Source organism: Cebus imitator, unplaced genomic scaffold (assembly GCF_001604975.1).
Source record: "Cebus imitator isolate Cc_AM_T3 unplaced genomic scaffold, Cebus_imitator-1.0 Scaffold575, whole genome shotgun sequence".
NCBI lineage: Eukaryota > Metazoa > Chordata > Mammalia > Primates > Cebidae > Cebus > Cebus imitator.
The window spans coordinates 698,497-712,574 of NW_016107890.1; positions in this window are offsets into that span (position 1 = coordinate 698,497).

Consider the following 14,078-nt stretch of genomic DNA (forward strand, 5'->3'; position numbering starts at 1 on the left):
CTGGAGGGTCCTCTCAAGAATTCCTGCAGTCCACTCAACGGGCAGAGTGACAGCCGTTACCAGGGCACTCATGACCAAATATGGAGCTCGGATAGCCCCTGTTTCCTGAGAAGGCTGCAACCAGTTCTGGAATCTCTGCCCGATCAAACTTTAGACACCTGGCCTTGTCGTGAAATGTGGCAAACTCCACCTGGCTCTATGAGGTGGGCTATTTAGAGTTGCATTTCTTGACCCAGGGGACAGGTACGAATTACTGAATTTCAAAATTCATTTGTTTATCTGTTCTCAGGAATTCAGAGTTGATTCATCCATACACCTACTTTGTGGCAGCCACTGAGTTGGGGAGTGTTAGAGACAAGTTAGGCTTGACACTGTTGGAGCCTACCGTCTAATGGTTTGTTTGTTTAGGAGGTGGGAGGGTGACTGATAAACAGGCACTAAAAAGAGTTGAATAGGCACACAGACCCTTAGTCAGACTTCCAGGGTTCAAATGCCTTGGTTTCTTCATCTGTCGACTGGGAGAACTCTAATAGGATTGTTGCAGCCATTAAATGAACACATATGTAATCAAATCACTGGGATGCCACGTAAGTGATTACAGCAGTGTTAAGTCTTATTAAAGGTCTAAGAGGTCAGGAAATGGTCTCTGAGAGAATGTCGCTTACGAATAAATAAAAGGAAAGTTGGGTGGCTTCTATTCCAGGTAGGGGAACTGTCAAGTGGTGGCATTAAGGGGAACAATGGAAACATTTTTGATGTTGTTTTGTAGAGACACTGTTGTGAGCTGAGTGCCCGGCCTGTGCTGGGCACTATGCTGGACAATGCAGGTATAGAGGAGGTGATCTTGCCACCCTTTCCTCCAGGAGCACACTCCCTTGGTGAGAGAATGACAGATGTGGCAGCGGGTATGACTGGGTGAGCCAGACACCAAGAGAGCAGCGTGAACAGAAGACTAGGGGAACCGACAAGCAACAGTTGATTACGTGGGGGTATGATTTAGCCATGGCTTCACAGGTGAGATGATGCTAGAAAGGTGAGGAGTGGTCACGAGGCAGGGAGGCAGAGTAGGGCATTTCATTTTAGGCCAACAGATCAGGGTGGGCAAAGGCCCAGAAGTATGACGCAGCTAGGCACATTTGAGGAGCAGTGAGGTGTTTCGGGTGACTGGAGTGCATAGCTCCTGGGAGTGGCAAGGGGAGGTGTGGGGGAGAGGTGGGGCTGGAGCATGAGGGGGGCTTGCTCATCCTGGAGGGGCTTGGAAACCAAGCTTAGATTTTGTCCTGGAGAGCATTGAGAAAGAGCTCTCTGGCAGCAGCATGGAGGGATGACTTGGAGGCAAGTCAGACAGGAAACAGAGAGGAATTAGGAGACGGCTGCCGAAGTCCAAGCAAGACAACAGGAGAAATCGAACCATAATTAGGATGCGCAGAGTGAAGAAGAGGGAATGAAAACCAGAGACATTTCCTGTAGCACTTAGTAACTGGTCGATTGAGGGAGGACTCTAGGTCCTGACAAAGTGACTGAATGAACAGTGCATTATTCTACAGCATAGAGCAGGGTCTCAGTGACCACGGGTGGGCTAGACAAATGCAAGCAGAGTGAATGCATGCCTTCCAAAGGGCACAGCTGTGCTCAGCTCCAATGGTTACTGCAATGGTTACCACAATGGCTATCTATTGCTGGGTAACAAATTACCCCAACACGTACTGGCTTAAAACAACAAATGGCCAGGCACAGTGGCTCACATCTGTAATCCGACACTTTGAGAGGCCGAGACAGGCAGATTACCTGAGGTCGGGAGTTAGAGACCAGCCTGACCAACATGGAGAAACCCCATCTCTATTAAAAATACAAAATTAGCTGGGCGTGGTGGTGCATGCCTGTAATCCCAGCTACTCGGGAGGCTGAGTCAGGAGAATCGCTTGAACCTGGGAGGCAGAGGTTGCCATGAGCCCAGATCACACCATTGTGTTCCAGCCTGGGTGACAAAAGCAAAACTCCATCTCAAAAAACAAACAAACAACAAACATATTTTCTCAGTTTTTGTAGGTCAGGAATCCAGGCATGGTTTAACTGGGCCCTCTAACCCATGGCCTCTGACAAGACTATAATCAAGATGTCAGCTGTGTCTGTGGTCTTGGCTTAAGGTTGAACTGAGGGAGGATCCACTTCCGAACTCATTCACGTGGTTGTCGGCAGGCCTCAGGTTCTTGGTGGCTGGTGGCTGGTGGCATTGGTTCCTTTCCATATGGGTCTGTCCTTAAGGCAGCTCAAAACAGGGCAGTCAGCATCCTCCGGAGCAAGTGAAGAAGAAAGAGAACAAGATGGAAGGCAGCGCTTTTGAAACCCAATCTCAAAAGTGACATCCTATCATTGTTGCTAGATTCTATTGATTAGAAGTGAGCCAGGTTCACAATGGGCTCAAACTCAAGGGGAAGAGATTTGACAAAGGCATGCAAACCAGGAGGTAAGCATCATTGGGAACCACCTTAGCGACTACCCTACGAATTTGCCTTTGAGAATACTACTCAGAGTTGGGACTGCCTGATTTTTGAAGAAAAATTGGAGATCTGATTTTTATGTGAAATCTTCCAATTTTGAAATACTGGCCCTTAATCTCAACAATTTTTTATATGTATTTGTTCAAATAAAACTCTTTCAAGCATGACCCTTGGGAGACCATTATGAATCCTCTGGTACAGGGACCAGAGAAAAAGGAGCAGGATCACAGGGGCGGGGGCAGAGGTTAGGATGCTTCCCTCGTCCTTTAATTTGAGGAAGTCGGGAGAGCCAAGTCATTGTTAAAATGACAGGAGCTTGAGAAAGATGAATGCCAATCGTTCAATCCAGATAAATGCATTCATATAAATTCTACAGTCATGTTGGTAAAGATGACTTGTTTTCATTAAAGAGAAGTCTTTGATCTCTGATCTGACAGCTGCACATCTATATAAAATGAGACACTTTGACGTCTGTAGCTCTGATCTCAATTGGACAGGTGGTTTCCTGCACACTAATGGAACAGAAAGACAATTGAGCTTTATTAGATAGGAGAGAATGTTCTCACACACAGGAAAACAGCTTTTTCCTTTGAAAAAACATGATAAAGAACAGAAAATGACTGACAGAATCAGAGCTTCCCAAATGTCAGAAGAGCTGTTTCAGCTACACTCTGGCCTCTGTTAGGGGAGATTAGAATAGTTTTCAGAAAAGTATTGAACATACCTTAGCAATAGCTGACTCAGGGAAGAATTTGCTGGTAAAATAAGTCTGCTCTTGGAGTGTGTCAAAGAGCTAAGATGCAGCTTGAGTTTTTCCTAAACAAAGCAAACACTTTGGTACAGCTAATTTATTCACATTCACTGAAAAGTTTAGTAAGCAGGAAAACTTCTTAGTGGAAAACCTTTTTTGCATCTTCATTCAGCAAATACTTATGGAGTACACACATGGCTAGATGCTGGAGATACTGTGGGAAAGACAACCAAGGTCACTGCCCTAGTGCCTTGCAGGCTAGAGGGCAAGATGGATATGGAATAATGATTAATACCTGAGAACCACTATATGTTAACTTCATGTTTACATTATTTCCAAATCCAGAGTGTATAAACTTATTTGTCTCTCTAAACCATAAAATGTTACTTTGTTCATACTTGAGCAGTTTTATAACACCTTAGATATCTCTATACAGCTTTGTACAGATATAAATAAACAAATTGATTTGATTGTGTATTTAAAAAAAAAAAACTCTGAAGCACATTTTGTCAGAGGAAGTAGAGGCGCCAGGGAGCTTCACCGCACGGGGAACTATCTCAAGCCAGTGACTTGGGGAGGGCATCCAGAGAACTCAAAGATGAGTAAGAATTGGCCAGTTCAAGGTGGTGAAGGGGTAGGGTGGTGGGGGAGGCTTTGGGCTGTTTACTGCTTAAGTGGTAACATAGGAAATATTTTTTACATGTTTCACATTCAGCGTTGGAGTTTCTCTTCACCATTCAAATTATTATAGAACATCCTGAAAAAAAATCAGCTCACATTTGTACTAGAACTATAAAATAGAAAATAAGCATTTCTTAGAATATGAATAACAGTGGGTTCTTTTGCCTAGAAAGCAAATCCTATATTTTGATCTCATTTGTCTTGTCACATAGAAGAAGCTATGTAAAGCCAAAAGATGAGCACACATGATAGATAAGGTTGTAGAGAAAACTTATGCACTGCTGCTGGAATGTAAAATGGTGCAGGCACTTTGGAAGACAGCCTGGCAGTTTCTCAAACAGGCATAGAGTTGCCACATGACCGAACAATTCCACTGCTAGGTATGTACACAAGAGAAATGGAAACATATGCCCACACAAAAACCTCCACATGAATGTGTATTCAAAATATCCACAATAGTCCAAAAGTGAAAACAACCCAAATGTCCTTCAGCTGCTGAACGGAAAAGCAAATAAGGCATAGCCACACAACAGAATATTATTCAGCTGTAGAAAGAAATGACACTGCGGCATGAACGGACCTTGAAAACAAGATGCTAAGTGCAATAAGTCACACAAGTCACATTCTCATTCATAAGAAATGTCCAGGATAGGACAATCTCTAGGTATAGAAAGTAGATCAGTGGTTGCATGGACTGGGTGATGAACAGGAGGATGGATGAGAGTCAGAGCTCAAGGGTGCAAGGTTTCTTTCTGAGCTGAAGGAAACATTCTAAAATTGTGGTGATAATTGCACATATCTGAGAATATGCTACAAACCATTAAATTGCATACTTAAAATGAGTGACTTTTCTGGCATGTGAACTTTACCTCAATGAAACTGTAAAAAGAAGAGAGCACACAGCAAGCACCCTGTCCTTCCCAGCTGGGTAGTGGAGCCCACTAGCACAGATGGGCGTAGGGTTTAGCTCCCGATGCCAAAGCACAGCTCTGCTCTTCCAGGGAAGGTTCTTTGCTCTTTGCCTTCTTTTCTTTCTATTCATTTTTTTCTTCATCCTCAATAAATGTCAGGAATACTTAGGTGTTACGTTTTTTCCTTCTTTTTAAATCTTTACTCACTAGCCTCTGGTAATGTATTAGAAGCACAATATCTTTAATTTTGTTTGGAACCGTGATGCTTTATCCTCTATACCATACCTAAGACCTTCATTTTCAAATGTTTACCACTGCTTTTAATCATCTCCATGTATTTACATTTCAGCCTTTTCCCCATGGCTTTAAGCTTGCCAGTTCTGCATTAATCTATGAGACTCAGCTTCATGGAGTAGCTGATAACTCATCAGCCAACCTTGATTCCATTAATTCTTCTCCCCAGGGGCCCAGGAATGGGACTGAGATTAGACATTACTATCCTGATGATCTCAACTGAACCAGTGACAGCAAACATTTTGTATGTCAGAAGAGTTGTTGGGGGAAAATTAGTATTGGTGTTTTTGCATAGACATGGTCTGAGAGTTGGAAGTAAAAAGAAAAATGAAAATTTACAAATCCACACAATTATTTGGCCACACAATCCTGTTCCCCCTTTTAATACAACAAAATTAAAAATTTTACATCTGGCTAATTCAGCAATTTGGCAAGTCACTGCAAGTTAGAGAATTTCAAATGCCATATGTGTTTGGTTGTGGCCGCAAATTTATCTTTCTGCAAAAGTAACACACAGCTTAATATTAAATTGTTTGCATTCTATAAACACACATGAGATTGGTGGTGGGAAGTCAGCCCAGAGTAAATGAGGAGTTCATGGGAAAATCTACGTACTTTCAAAAATGTGCTGGAGCTAACTTGTGAAGAGAACAACCCACATGTGGATTATTGAGGGTTAGGTGTGTAATCCCCAAAGAACAAAACACTGGTTAATGATTCCTATTGAGAGAGAGAGAGAGAGAGATTTACTGCCTGTTTCTGTGCTTTGGGAATTTTACATATATTATCCCAAATACTTTCAATAAACGTACAATGTAGGCAGTATTACCCACATTTTTCTAGATGAGGAAACTGAGGTCCTGAGAAGCTAAGTGACCCAAAGCCATAGAGATACAATAGATGGATTCAAGACTTGATAGACTTGGGCTTATCTGCCACACAACATTGTACCTTTTGTTCATTCATTCATCTATTCAATCATTACTTATACAAATAACTTCCTTGATTGTGCGACACTATCTGTGTATAATAATTAGCAAAAGAATTCAAAGAAAGAACAGGATAGCGGTTAATGTCTTGATTGTAAATACTTTTAATGAAAAAGCATAAAAAGCATAGGATGACTTAGCAGAGAGTTACATCTGCATAAAAACAATAATTTCAAAAATCAAAGATCTCCAGTCAATGGGTGATAGTCTGCCAGAAGATCTGTTAGGTCTTGAAGTCAATTTCAGCAGTGGTATCTCTTTGTGCACACTGAGCTGCTTTAGATGTTAGTCTAAGAAAGGATGATTTTTTTTCTTTGATATGTAAAGTTCAAAGGAGCTTTGTTATACTGCAAGTTGAACAATAGCAAGCAGGTGAAAATAATTCTGGGTTGACTGGTAAACTGTCCTCCACCCAAATTGCAAATATTTGCACAAAATCAGGAAAGAACAAAAACAGCAAAGTAGCAATGAAAGGAAATGAACCTCCCAGGAATCTGGAAATGGACTTTGATGTCCTTTGATTTTATTGTAAAATCAGCAATTTAAACCAGGCCAAGACAAATAATAACAAAAATAGTAATATTTTATCTCTTGGTTGTGTGTTCAGGCTAGATGGCCACTCAACTCATACAAAACACAACACTTGAAGTTCTTAAGAGGAGAGATTTTACTAATAATATTTATTATTAATTTTTAAAGAGAGGAGCCATTCTCATCCCCCTCACCCTCACACTACCTTGTTGGAAAACCTCCCCAGAAGGCCACACATGGCGATATTCCATAAAATGTCCCTTGCAGAAGAGTAGGAAGGAGCCGGGAAGGCTGCTGACTGTTGTACCTCCCCCAGCAGCATAATGGCCCTTCAAAGATTTCACATTTCAGTCTCTAGAACCTATGAATATGCTACTTTATGTGGCAAGAGGGACTTTGCAGAAGTGATTAAATTAAGGATCTTGAGATGCAGAGATTACTGTGGATTAGCCAGGCAGACCCAATCTTATCACATGAGTCTGGAAAAGTGAAGAACCTTTCCCAGCTGTGGTTAGAAAAAGTTGTGACAATGGAAGGGTCAGAGTGATGCTGCTTTGCTGACCTTGAAGATGGAGAGTACGGGCCATGAGCCAAGAAGTGTGGGCGTCCTTTAGCAGCCAGGAAAGGCAACTAAAAGAATTCCCTGCTTAGAGCTTCCAGAAAGAAGTGCAGCCCTGCTGACAGCTCGATTTTAGCCCAGCAAGATTGATGTTGGACTTCCAATATAAGAGCTATAAAATAATATATTTGTGTTATTTAAAGCCACCAAGTTTATGATAATTTGTTACAACAGCAATAGAAAACAAATACAGGAGAGACCAAGTCAAGGCAGTTAAATAGCCTGAGGCTTTTCATCAGCGGGTCCTTTCTCCCTACTGCTCCATGTTAAACCAGGAGATGGTTACGTCATGGTTGGGGGGACACCTAAGTAATTTCTAGCTTCTTAGACCAAAGTCAAAGCCTGTTGAATTCCATGTTACTTTTACTAATCTATTAGATTATGATTTTGTTTTTATACTCACTAAAGGAGACAAATTGTATATTAATGTCTTTAAGATCATTTATTTGCCTCCCCTCTATCTGAAGACCTAGATTGAATTATTAATCAAAAGAATACTTCTTTTATTGTAAAGAAATCTACCCTATAGCCAAGGGCGATTTTTACCTTAAGACTGACGGCTTCAGTTGGACCAAACAATATAAAAGCAGACAGTATTCACTGGGCCCACAAACTAATATTATTGTTATTATCACTATCACAAATAGCAAAACTTGGGCATATTCAAATATATTTATCACTATTGCTCAAAACTACCCTCATACACATTCCGCTTATGAACATATTAATTAAAAGCATTTGGTCTTAGGCCCACATATAAATAAGGTATAAAATAATAAATTAACTTTCAGTGGGTAGGTCCTCAATCACGGACCTTTCTGGATTAAACAAAACCAAATCTTCTGACTCTCTTTGTTACATAAGCCAGACTAATATTATCTTCTCTTTGAAGATTATCTTCTATCTGTTTATGCCAGAAGTAGAAGGGTCAGAAAAAATGCTTATATTTACACTCACAGCTTATTCTTTCTCTCCCCATTCATGTTCTTGTCGAATGAGGGGAGTTCTTTTAAACTTCCTCTGGAGTGATTGATCTTTGACTTTGATACCGGATTAGCTCCTTGGTCCACATCCCTGAGTTACAGAGCCCCCTCATCCCAGATCTTTCGTTGGGAGTTTTGGAACAAAGGAGCCCCACCTGGCTTTCCCTACCTAGCCCACCAGTGGCAAACCCAAAGAACTTTATATTTGAAATCCCTCTGGTTCCCGGATGGAGGTGTGGAGCCAGGAAACTCCTGCCTTTGAAATCATGCCCTTCCTGGACCCAGGAAGAGAAGTTTTTTTTAACACAGTTCCTCATTACCACTTTCCAACTCTTATAACAATTCCTTTTTCATTTACTCACTCTCTTTCCCACTCATCACGGCCTTCTTTCACCCAGGAAGGATGGTCTAAATTTCATTCCCTGATGCCAAAGCCTAAATGATAAAATTTAAATATATAAGAACTTACCTGGCCGGGCACAGTGACTCACATCTGTAGTCCCAACACTTTGGGGGGCCGAGGCAGGTGGATCACCTGAGGTCAGGAGTTCAAGACCAGTCTGGCCAACATGGTAAAACCCCGTCTTTGCTAAAAATACAAAAGAGTTAGCCAGGTGTGGTGGCGGGCACTTGTAATCCCAGCTACTCAGGAGGCTGAGGCAGGAGAATCACTTGAATCCGGGAGATGGGGGTTGCAGTGAGCTGAGACTGCACCATTGCACTACAGTCTGGGCAACAGGAGTGAAACTCTGTCTCGAGAAAAAGAACATGCCTGTGACAAAGCTTCAGATAATTTAGCACTGTGAAAGGCAGGTTACTCTGAAGTATGAATGAAGTATAAATGAAGGTTAAGTTTCAGGCCCCTCTCACGGTGGGTCTTCTCATGCCTGGACTCCTTAGAAAGTCCCAGGAAGGATCCTGATGCATACATTCACATACATGTAGATTTTTGTAAAACTTGCAAAAGTAAATTTTTTTTCTGTCTTTTTTTTTTGTTTAAGAAATAGGGTTTTGCTCTGTGGCCCATGCTGGAGTGCAGCTCCATAGTCATAGCTCACTGCAGCCTTAAACACCTGGCTGAGCCTCCCAAGTCACTGGAATTAAAGGCTTGAGCCGCTGCACCTGGCTCAGAAGTAAAATCTTTGTATTGCTATTGGTTATGACCTTGTCTCCTTCCGCTTTGACTTCCCATCTTTTACATTGCAATCAGGTGGTATTACTGGGGACATAAGTGTTTTGGGGAGCTGACTAAGGGAAAGTTGAATTGGGGAATATATTAAATTGTGGTTTTTAGTAGGGTATATTTATGAGAGTCAAGTCACTTCTTTACATAGTTAAGCTATTACTGACTGATCTGGCATAGAAATGGCTTCCAGATTCTTCTCCTGCACTTGAGCCAACATACCAGGCATCATGTTGAAGGACTAGGGCTAGAGGCCATATCAGGATATATACATATAACCTACTGTCCTGTAGTAGGAGTATGTGGGGAGAGAGAGAAGCAGGGTCTGTAATGTGTGGAGCCAGAAGCAATTCTGTGGAAAATTCCTTTGAATATCTGACATGTAAAATTGTAAACAAAGGATTCGATTCTCATCAATGCCCCATCAAGACAGAAATTCTCTCCTGTTCAGGAACATACTTGATAATACATTATACATAATTATAAACCTAAAATACATTTTCATGAAAGTCATCTAAAGTGGATTTTATCAGAATTCTTGGGTTTCTGATGCATTATCCTGTGGCATGAACACATCTATGTGTGAGGTTGCGTGTTTTATGCATCCCATCTATCACTACTCAAACACAAATTTAGACCAACCATGCTAGAGGAAGACTATGTTCTATCTATAGAAACCCATGTTATAAAATTGGTGTTATATAACGAGGTAATCAAATAATATGCAGCCACTGATATCCCAGCACTTTGGGAGGCCGAGGTGGGTGGATCACCTGAGGTCAGGAGTTCAAGACCAGCCTTCCCAATATGGTGAAATCCCATCTCTACTAAAAATACAAAAATTAGCCGGGCATGGTGGCAAGCACCTGTAATCTCAGCTACTTGGGAGGCTGAGGCAGGAGAATTGCTTGAACCTGGGAGGCAGAGGTTGCAGTGAGGCGAGGTCACCCCATTGCAGTCCAGCCTGGGCAACAAGAGCAAAACTCCGTCTCAAAAAATAATAATAATGATAATAATAATATGCAGCCAAATATGTAGAAAAATAAATTATAAAAAGCTGTCAGAGAATTAAAAAACAAAAATAGAGTTCTAGATGTATGGGTATTCATAGCATTTATCATCTTTCTAATGTTTGTAATTTATTTTTTAATCTCTTTTCTAAATATTTGCTTTTATAACTAATTTTATATTTATAATTTTATACTCTTTTTCTTAAATAGAAGATTAAATAAACTTCAAGTCCCACAAAAGCTCGATCTACTCTTCCTATCCAATTCTAATGACTGATTACCCAAATTTGTCAATTCATAATAAAAGCCTTTATTGCCCATTGGCAGTCTCTGGTTTGCTTCTTTTTTTGTTTTAAATTAAAGACAAGATCTCTCTCTGCCACCCAGGCTGGAATGCAATTGCAAGATCCTAGCTCACTATGGCCTTGAACTCTTGGACTTGCAAGATTCCCCTGCCTTAGCCTCCAGTGTAGGCAGGACTACAGGCACATGCCACCATGGCTGGCTAATTTTGTTTAATTTTTTTGTACAGAAGGGGTCTCACTATGTTGCCCAGGTTGGCCTCAAACTCCTGACCTCAAGCAATCCTCTCACCTTGGCCTCTCAAAGTACTGGGATTACAAACATGCCACTGTCTGCTTGGTTATTTTTTATGTCTAAACCCACGGGGAAAATAAGAGAAAACAAACAAATAAATACCATGATAGTTTTGAAAGTGAAATTTATATCCTGAGCACGTGTCAAACATCAATTACCACCCAAGTCTTGTCAATCTCTGCTTCCAGTGGAATCCAAATAAAGAAACATACCTGTATTAGTTTGATAGGGCTAGCGTAACAATGTACCACAAACTGGGTGGCTTAACCAAGAGAAGTGTATTGTCTCAGTCTGAAGGCTGGAAGTCGGAGATCAAGGTGTTGGCAGGGCCGGTTCCTTCTGAGGATGTGTGGGAGAATCTGTTCGGTGCCTCTCTCCTAGCTTCTGGAGGTTGCTGGCAATCAGTATTGCTTGGCTTATAGTTGCATGCCCCCAATCTCTGCCTTCTCTTCACACAGTGTTCTTCCTGTGTGTGACTCTCTATGTCTAAATTTCCCATTTTTCTAAGGATAACAGTCACATTGGAGTCGGGTCCACTTTAATGATTTCATCTTCTCTTGTCTACATCTGCCTAAGCCCTGTTTTCAAATAAGATCACATTTCTGAGTAGTGGGGATTAAGACTTCAACATCTTTTTACGTGTGACATAATTCAGCCCATAACAATGCCTTACTTTTTTTGTACTTTCCTTCTACAAAAGCAAGTAATGATAGTACTCAGTATTGATGAGAATACAACGTGCAGTAAGGTGAACATTCCCATTGCTATTGGGAATGTCAATTAGAACATTAGAAACAAGTAATTTAAGTTCATTTTAAGATGTAAATTCCAGAAAGTCAGGGACCTTGTCTGTTTTCCTCACCACTGTTATCTCAGCTGCAAAACACAGCTTATCACACAACACATACTCAATGAATACTTGTTTTGAATTGATGTATTATCTTGAAGTGCCTATACTGAATGGTTATGGTTTGGTATTGGTTAGAATAACTAGACAGAAGAAAATGTTGTTAAATACCATACTCTTGACTAAATAGATGGGAAGCTTCCTCTCAACCTATCTATTCAAAAACATAATTTAGGTCTTTATAGAAATAATAAAATATGTTTGCTGGAATTCATACAATGGTATAAGACCTATATAGCTAATATTTAACTCTATAAAAAAACGTATATTGTATATTCAGTAAACCACAAATAGTTAAGTTTCCATTCTGTCCCCAATAAGGAATTCGTAAAAATGATTACCCTAGATAAATCTCTTTCACCTTTAAAATTTCATTAAAAATTTCAAATCTCATAGAAACCCCAAAATGAATTCTCTAATCCCCTGAGTTAGGTTAGGTTCTCCTGTCACTCACTCCAACAGATTTCAGAATTTCTTTGTTGTTAGTACTTATCAATTTGAACTTAAATAATGTTTTATTATTGTTTTAATGCCTAGCTTTGTCACTATTACACAATCCATGAAAACATACTCTTCTTGTCTTTTTCACTAAGGTAATTTAACCCCCAATATTTGCTTAGTGCCTAGTATATATTTGCTGCTCAATAAATATTTGCTAAGTCAACACAGAAATTACTGAAAGAATGAAAGAGCGAATAAATGAATGCATGCATGGAAGTATGGCTAAATGAACATGGTTCATGCAGTCTGTGCCCAGTTCCCCTGCTTTGGACTTTACCTAAGTTCTGCTGATGATCTTCCTCAATAGCTTTGTCCTAAAACAGTATTTTCAGGAATGTCATTTTCTTTCATTTTTTTACCCTAATTTCTCTGCAGAAATTCTGTCTTTTGAGTTTGCTCAAAAAAATAATCTACATCAATTTTATTGCAAAGGAGATGTTGTTTTCCTTCAATAAACTCTGCAAGAATGCCTACTGCTGCTTGTTTATCAGAGGAAGCTTCCCTTTCTATTTGCATGACCCTGTAGTTTTCCAGCCTTTTAATCTGGTTCTCTGTGTTCCCTGGTCAGCAGCCTCTAGGTTGTGCCCACATCATGTGGATGGAAGCTAAATTCTTCTTTTGGTGGACAAAGTAACTTACTGATTGGGGTCAGGGCTACAAAAAGATCCCCAATGGGCAGAAGAATGCATGTAGTGAAGCTTCCTTTGTAACATTGTTAGGAATTATTTTCTGGGTGCAACAGGGAAGGCTGTTTTTTAATTGAACCATTTCAGGTCCACTGTATCTGCAAAACTTTTATTTCCATTTGGAGTCAATTATAAATAATGGTATATTTATTTTTATGAAAATCTTTATATTTCTTTAAGATAGTCTACAAGTGAAGATGCCAAGTCGTTGTTGAATACAGACTTTTTCTTTTTGAAGGATTTTGATACAAATTCAAATTGCTTGTCTAAATTTATATAATCAGTACAAAAGAGGGTCCCCTTAGCTGAACCTTTCCCAAGGATATATATTATTATTTTAAAAAGCAAATCTTTAGGGCTAGGTGCAGTAGCTAACACTTGTAATCCAGCACTTTGGGATGCTGAGGTGGGAGGACCCTTAGGTCAGGAGTTCAAGACCAGCCTGGGCAACACAGCCAACTCCATTTCTACAAAAAGATTATTTTAAATTATCAAGCAGTGATGGCGTGTGCCTGTAGTCTCAGCTACTCCGGAGGCTGAGGTGGGAAGATCTCTTGAACCCAGAAATTCAAAGAATGCAGTAAGCTATGATTGTGCCACTGAGCTCTAGCCTGAGCAACAGAGTGAGACCCTGTGTCAAAAACAAAACAAAAACAAAACAAAAAACACAACTAAACTTAGTAACAGTATTAGTGAAAAATGATCGCTTTTTTGTGTTGTTTGTTTTTTTGGTTACTATCAAGGATACATGCTTGCATATGAGTTGACTAGATGAATTTTCTCTTTTGGGTAATGATCTCTTCATAATATTCCAACTATCAACAGGGGCCCTACTGGTTTTCATATCTGTTTGCATGAGCTCTTTATGTAGAAACTATATTCACTTCAACATTTTATGGAAAATATTTTTCCATTTTAATATTTGCCTAATGGT